This window comes from Haliotis cracherodii, unplaced genomic scaffold (assembly GCF_022045235.1).
Source record: "Haliotis cracherodii isolate W230 unplaced genomic scaffold, xgHalCrac1.p SCAF_11, whole genome shotgun sequence".
Lineage (NCBI taxonomy): Eukaryota > Metazoa > Mollusca > Gastropoda > Lepetellida > Haliotidae > Haliotis > Haliotis cracherodii.
This window is the reverse complement of record NW_027266266.1, coordinates 4,222,746-4,231,438: the sequence shown is the minus strand read 5'-3', so window position 1 is coordinate 4,231,438 and position 8,693 is coordinate 4,222,746.

Sequence of the window (8,693 nt, the reverse complement as noted above, 5' to 3'; positions counted from 1 at the left end):
CAAAGTTGAACCAATCAACTCAACTCGAAAGGGTGCACGGGAATCACGCACGCACGAATACGGTGTTAGCGTTGGGCGTCTCAACGTGCGTGATTCCCGTGCACCCTTTCGAGTTGAGTTGATTGGTTCAACTGTGTCATATGGCCCTGTGACGTATTGTACTGCATACCACCAATACTTTGGATTTGGAGATTAGCAGACCAAGGCCGCTACTGGCAGAGCTGGCGGAACATACAACATTTCAAAGAATGAAAACTCAAAGAACTTCTATATGCTGTCCTTTGTCAATTCAAATATTGCTGGTGTCATCTGCGTTTGAAAAGGTAGCATTTGAATGATTGGTATACGAATTTTGTCTGACAGTGTTGTCCTTTCGGTTACATTTGGAATGCCTCATGCTATGTGAATAGTTTATTTATTGCATGCCCAAACAAACTCTCCACAAGACTGTATGACAGGAGGGACGACTTCAACTTTCCATTTATATCAGAACATTTCACTTGATCATGTTATAGTCGGAATCTTACAGATTTACATAGAAAGATTGTATTGTGAGTGTTAAAATATGTGTTATTTTAAAGGAAGAGGCGTTTATATAGATAACTAATTGTGTGTTCACAAATCCAATTCATATGATTAATATCTATTCTTGAATATAAGTTTAAATGGAAAATGTAAGGTATTTTTCACCTAAGTTGAAAATCAATAATTATAATACAGACTGAGTAACAGACTGAATAGTATAGATCCATAGCAATACGACTGCCTTCACGATAACAAAGAAAACAACAGGTGTTTGTAATGACCAACAGAAATGTATTTCGCAGGAGCTGATCTAAAACAATTGTGAGAAATGTACATGTATATTACGTGTTAGATTGACAACAGCTGAGTGAGTTGCACGTGGTATTGGTATTTACACAAACTTGAATACTATTTTTAACGAAAAGAATCAGGGACAGGTGTCTTATTTCACTTAATGTCCATGGCTTTTATGGATGTAACGTGATCGCTTTTGTGGCAATGATAATTTTCATTTGCTTTAAATTTGACAAAGAAAAGACGAAGGTTGTTTGAGCACACACACAAATATTGATACCAAGAATGTGCCTGCCTTTTTGACAAATAATGGTGACTACAAGAACATGAAACAAACATGTAACGAGTTTAATTATCTACAGTCGTTCAGACTTTTTGAACACTTCCGTGTAATAACCTATTCAGTTTGTCTTAATCACAGATAACGACAACCTTCACATCAACAATATGTTGAACCAGTTTGCGAATGAATCTTGGTTTCTACTAATACCTCAACGGACTATACCAATATCTTAGGCCCAGAGATGAACGGACGGCAATATAACTTGACACTTCAACATATTTGATGTTGTCGAAAAAAAAGGAGAGAAATTTGGTTCTGAGACACCCAGAAAGATTCTTTTATGTATGATCAACTGGTGGGTTATTTCCACTGCTATTGACATGGCGTGTGATTGGACTGGAAGGATACTATTCTTTATGACCTTTCCGTTGAGGAACAGGGTGTAAATATATCACTGTTGTTTGCCCGAGTACCGTGGCACCAACGGCTGATGATACAAGACATTTTTGGAACTAAATTTGTGAAAGTGTAAAGAATGTCAATGAGAAAAAGAGAGAAACAAAGCACAATGTGTTGGTGCATGATACACCTACAAGCTTGAGACAAGCGCCGGGCCTACTTCAACCAACCTAACACTTCTGCCAATGCCTGTACATGTATTTAATAGCTTATGTGACTACATGTAACTTGATGGTGGATAAATCTTGTTTTCTTTGCAATTCTCGATGTAAGATACAAATTATGCATTGGCCAGCCAAGTATTGACTAAATACACTGTCATTATATTCATTGTTTTTATGTCATGGTGGTTGTTGAAAAAACTTTGGGAAAAGAAGAAATGTCCTCCAAACATGGAAGAGGTGAATATGCTGTTAATGTGTATCATGATCACAAATAGAAGGTATGGGGATAGATATCAATATCTGGAGAGTCAGAATAGGATGTTTTTGTCAACAGGACCGACGAGTTGGCGCCACATATCAAGGCTGGGACTAAGACTGTAAGACTTCTGTCAGTAACCCTCTTATTTGTCGCCGAAAATGTCGTGTCGAACCCCCTGGCTCCCAAACAACAACCTGAATGTGTATAGACTAAGACAGATAAATAAGAGGTTCATTCCCGTCCAAATAATTTGATCTTTAACGACATACCCGACAAGAGAGGTGACACAAGAGAGAGAGAGAGCCAGAAGACAGTTTGAGAATTTATTACCTCAACACTCCATCTCGACTCTGCAGGTTCTATCAACATTGAAAGAGCCTACAGATTACACTCAATCTCAAATCTGAAGATTCTATCAACATTGAAAGAGCCTACAGATTACACTCAATCTCAACTCTGAAGATTCTATCCACATTGAAAGAGCCTACAGATTACACTCAATCTCGACTCTGCAGATTCTATCAACATTGAAAGAGCCCACAGATTACACTCAAAATCACCAACCAGGCCCATAATAGTGCGATTTCCATTTTACAAGTATAAATTATAAGGTTTTTGATGTTGTAAAGAAAGAGTTAAACTGAACAAAGACTTTAGAGTATCTGATGATTTTACATAGAAAGTTCACAAAGAGCGTTTGAAATTGCTTCCCTTTATGAAGCAGGCCAGAGGCGATGGTGAAACGGTCAACATTAGTTATGATAGGCTGGTGATCGAGGGATGTGTGTACACATAGGATCATCACTATTTGATAGTGATTTGTAATCACATGCTTCTGATATAGTTGGAATCGTACAATGTACGCTTTGGCAGATTCTCATGAATATGGAAAGGGTTTGTGTCGCTTTTGTTTATATAATCCACCTCACAAAAAAATGCATATCAAGATACCTGAACACTATGACTATACGTGTAATATACATTTAGTTTCACTCAGAAAGTCCCTTTCATGGTGGACCAGCTAACATCTTATATTTCTTTTGAATATGGAATGGATTTTATCGCTTTTATTTGATGATCATGGGGTCTCTGTAATGTGGGGCAAAGATGTCATTGGGTGTCTCACAGAATATCTAACGCGGAAACAGCTTCAGCTTGGGGTGTTTCTACCCAGACTGGGGGAGGCCAGGGGTGTGGCCATGGCTACAGTCGTACCCAGAGTTACACTGGTAAACATCATCATGATAAGAAAAACGCTTGCTCCACATGGGCAGATCGTAGTTTGGTTGGAACTACTGACAAGTGTACAACAATTACTATTAATTGCATCAGGTATTGTAAACATCGGGATAGTTACAGCATCACCAGTACTTGAAAGTACTACCAAGTCTCATCACACAAAGGGTCAGTCTGACCTAAGTGTGTCAACCAGGAATGGTCATGCAGACGATGTGGGCAACACAACTGGATTCTGCACATTAAATATTCACGTCTTGAGATCAAAAGATGAGTGATCTGATTCTGTTTCATTTTGTAAATCTTTTGATATAATTTCTCTCTCAGAAACTATTAGTGATTAGGCTGTATCTATGTTAAACAACAATTTCAGTAATTACAACATTTTCGAATATAAGGCTAAGGCATTTGTTAGCCGTGGTCGGTTCTCAGGTGGAATTTCTGTTTGTATTAAAAATCATTTGTTACAATATTTTGACCGAGATTACTCCCTATAGGATGGTGCTCTGTTTTTCAGAATCAAGGATGAACTACCTCCCTTCCAAGCATTCATGTTGTTTGTTTACATTAACCCCGAAGGGTAGAACGCCGACAAAGCCATATTATTCATGACTATGGAGACTTGTGTGAAATCATCCTTTGTGGAGATTTCAATGCGAGGACTGGTCGGGATTTAGATTACTTTATGAATAATGAGACATATTATCTTCCTTTTGATCAAGAATATACTTCAGAAGAATTGTATCAACAACAACGATAGTGATCGAAAATCAGTGATTTTCGTATAAATAATTATGGGGATAAATAGTTATGGTAGAGACATACTTGAATTACTTGGCGTTCACGTCGTTCATGGTAGGACAAACTCAGAGAGTCCAGGTAATCTTACTTTCATTTGTCACACTGGAAGTAGTACTGTAGATTATTATATAGTTTCACGCGAGTTTATTTGAAGCTATTACAGATATATCAGTGATCAAACAAACCAACTGAGATCACTTGCCTATTATCTGTCATTTCAAGACTTACTCCCTGTTCTCTTCAATCAAATAATAATGGCAAGATTGCAGCTGCCTCATTAACCCCAGTACCAAAATATAAACTTCCCCCTGAGCAAGTTGTTCCCTGCCACCTCTATTTGGGTAATACATTAAATGGAGAAATGTTCGATGTGTTTGCTATGGAATACTGTAAGGGACATTCTCGCGATCTCGCATTCTCGCGATCTCGACCTTTGGAAACGAGGTAAATATGCCAAAAACACGAGAATGCGAGATCGCGAGAACGCGAGATTTGGCCAAAATCTCGCGTTCTCGCGATCTCGCATTCTCGTGTTTTTGGTACATAGCCATTTTTGTCAAAAGTCGACAACGCGAGAATGCGACATTTGAACATGATGCAAAATCTCGCAATCTCGCAATCTCGACTTGTCAAATTAGGCAACAAAAACACGAAATCGCGAGAACGCGAGAATGCGACATTTCATTTTCTCGCGATCTCGCGTTCTCGTGTTCTCGCGTTTTAGACGCTCTCCGTGCGCATGCGTAATATCATAAGGTCAAGCGCATGCGCACGTTAGTAGTCCTATGGTCATGCTTCTTTCATGCTCTTCATTCTCCAAGTAGCATTTCGCAAACTTATGACTTGAGTTTGGAAATGCTATGTAATTTAAATACACAAAGTCTGAGTCATCTCCCGTTGTTACAGTTTCCTATGTACTTTATAATAAAACCCTCAACATGCTCAATATATTTTACAAAAGAAATTGTGTGCATGAATGTCCAATGATAGTGAAAATATTAATGTGTCTGAAAGCTTGAAACAAAACTATTACCGTCAGTGACTGAGTAATATTGCTTAAAGTCGCATCAGCAGTACTACAGTTACAGAAATATCACAGGCCAGTGAGTTTCTCCATGAGGCAATTTTATACACGGCTAGCATATTCATGAAAGGCAAAATTCTCATAGACCAATTTGTAATACAAAATTAACTTTCATATTTTCATATTGTAACCGGGGATTGTGATGGAAAATACAATTTCAAACATAGTCTACGGGTGTGAGTGTTTATTGCCAGAGTAGATAATGACATCTTTTAATGTACAAAACAATACTGCATAGGTTTCATTCATTCGTTTCATATAAACATACGTCTATATTCTGTACATGAACATGAACTTACTAATCAATGATATACAAAATCATTATATTAACCCTATAATGAACAAACAATTCATCAAGGGCGATAACTCGATCCCGACATCACTCATAAGATACAATATAAACCTGGTCCATGTTGTAAAACACACTTAACATTATAAATACAATTACCATTTTCTTGAAACTGCTGTATTTATTCAGTAACTCACATATATTTGGCACGATACACTATTTACAATTCATATTTCGAGACACGACAAACATGTAAATTACCCATACCCAGTGGGTGACACTGGGATGTTTATCGTCTTCATGCAACCGCCTGTTCAACGAAATTGAGTTTCTATATAGAGCCAGCTGACGGTCACTTCCCTCTCACAATTAACGTCATGAAACTCTCTGCGATATTAAAGTACATGATGACAATCAAATCATCAGAAATGAGGTCCTGATTAATCGTAAAATACACCCCGCTTCGTTCTTCAATGATTTTAGCGAGTAAACGTGTAGTCATCTATAGAGTAGGTGAGAGAGTTGGGTTTAACACCGCTTTAAACAGTATTCCAGTTACATCACAACGTGTCAGCTTAATATGAGAGGAAAGCCCACGAGAACGGCGAACCGGGATTCGAACCCACAATCATAGGTTCCGGGCGTGCCCAACTGACGCAACTCTGCACAGAGAATCGCGGCGCCTCAGACGACTGGGCCACCCTAACGAGTGTTGATATATTTGATGTCAGACCGCCGTCATATAGCTGGAATATTGCTGAGTGCGGCGTTAACAACAAACAAACAAACAAAATCTTTCTGAAAAATACTTTTAGGCATCCATGTTGGTTATTTGACTGTTAGTTGTTAGACAATATTTGTCAAATTCAGTCAGTTCACAGGCAAGAAACGGAGAGTGTTCTTGACTTTATAAATGTTACCAGTCTACATAAAATTTCTGTATAATCAAAAGACTTGGAACATTTGCATTCTGACATTGTCAAAAGTCACGTGATTTTGAGCAGCCATTTTGAAATAAACTTCGTTAATTTGCAAAGCAGAAATTTCTATGAACGTTGTGACTCATCCCGTCGTTTTGATGTTAAAAGACACGAGCGTGATATTTCATTCATCATCCAACATCATTCTTCCAACTTTTTCAGTTTGCAGACAGTAATAAGATGTTGGATACAATGGTTCGTGCGCACCTCAGTTCACGCCGCTGCACTCGAGTTTACCGTGAGTGAGTGAGTTTGGTTTTACGCCGCTATTAGCAATATTCCACCAATATCACGGCGGGGGACGCTAGAAATGGGCTTCAAACATTGTACCCATGTCGGGAATCGAACCGGGTCTTCGGCGTAACGTGCGAATGCTTTAACCACTCGGCTACCCGACCGCCCCGAGTTTACCGTGACGAATTACCTTACAAAATAGTTACATTTAACTGTATAGACAATTAGCACAAAACACGAGAACGCGAGATTGCGACACTTGACAAATGTCGCAATCTCGCGTTCTCGCGTTCTCGTGTTTTTGTGCTAATTGCCTATACAGTTATATGTAACTATTTTCAAAAACACGAGAACGCGAGAACGCGAGATCGCGACACTTGACCAATGTCGCAATCTCGCGTTCTCGCGTTCTCGTGTTTTTGTGCTAAATGCCTATACAGTTATATGTAACTATTTTCAAAAACACGAGAACGCGAGAACGCGAGATCGTGACACTTGACCAATGTCGCAATCTCGCGTTCTCGCGTTCTCGTGTTTTTGTGCTAAATGCCTATACAGTTATATGTAACTATTTTCAAAAACACGAGAACGCGAGAACGCGAGATCGCGACACTTGACCAATGTCGCAATCTCGCGTTCTCGCGTTCTCGTGTTTTTGTGCTAATTGCCTATACAGTTATATGTAACTATTTTCAAAAACACGAGAACGCGAGAACGCGAGATCGCGACACTTGACCAATGTCGCAATCTCGCGTTCTCGCGTTCTCGTGTTTTTGTGCTAAATGCCTATACAGTTATATGTAACTATTTTCAAAAACACGAGAACGCGAGAACGCGAGATCGCGAGATCGCGACACTTGACCAATGTCGCAATCTCGCGTTCTCGCGTTCTCGTGTTTTTGTGCTAATTGCCTATACAGTTATATGTAACTATTTTCAAAAACACGAGAACGCGAGAACGCGAGAACGCGAGATTGCGACACTTGACAAATGTCGCAATCTCGCGTTCTCGTGTTTTTGTGCTAAATGCCTATACAGTTATATGTAACTATTTTCAAAAACACGAGAACGCGAGAACGCGAGATCGCGACACTTGACCAATGTCGCAATCTCGCGTTCTCGCGTTCTCGTGTTTTTGTGCTAAATGCCTATACAGATATATGTAACTATTTTCAAAAACACGAGAACGCGAGAACGCGAGTTTGCGACACTTGACCAATGTCGCAATCTCGCGTTCTCGTGTTTTTGTGCTAAATGCCTATACAGTTATATGTAACTATTTTCAAAAACACGAGAACGCGAGAACGCGAGATCGCGACACTTGACCAATGTCGCAATCTCGCGTTCTCGCGTTCTCGTGTTTTTGTGCTAATTGCCTATACAGTAATATGTAACTATTTTCAAAAACACGAGAACGCGAGAACGCGAGATCGCGACACTTGACCAATGTCGCAATCTCGCGTTCTCGCGTTCTCGTGTTTTTGTGCTAAATGCCTATACAGTTATATGTAACTATTTTCAAAAACACGAGAACGCGAGAACGCGAGATCGCGACACTTGACCAATGTCGCAATCTCGCGTTCTCGCGTTCTCGTGTTTTTGTGCTAAATGCCTATACAGTTATATGTAACTATTTTCAAAAACACGAGAACGCGAGAACGCGAGATTGCGACATTGGTCAAGTGTCGGGATCTTGCGTTCTCGTGTTTTTGTTCCTGTTTGCCTGTACAGTCATCTTGTGGCTCAGTCGTCTGAGTTGTCGCAATTCGTTGTGTAGAGTTGCGTCCCTTGGATGTGCCAGAAACCTACAAAGGTAGGGGCATTGCCTAAAAGTCGGGCCGGGCCGGGCCGGGCCAAGGCGGGCCAAAGTGTTACTGGCTAATTACTTCATTATCGGCGATCATACCTACATATAATTGATGCAACATACAGACATGACATTAATGAACAATCACCAAAAAAAAAGTGCACCATAAATAAGTAATTCGGAGTAAATCACTTGAAAACCAGATAGTGGAGCTGTGTGCAAGCGTCGCTGATCTTGGTAACATGTAAAAGAGCAATCGTTAAACGAAATAAGATTTG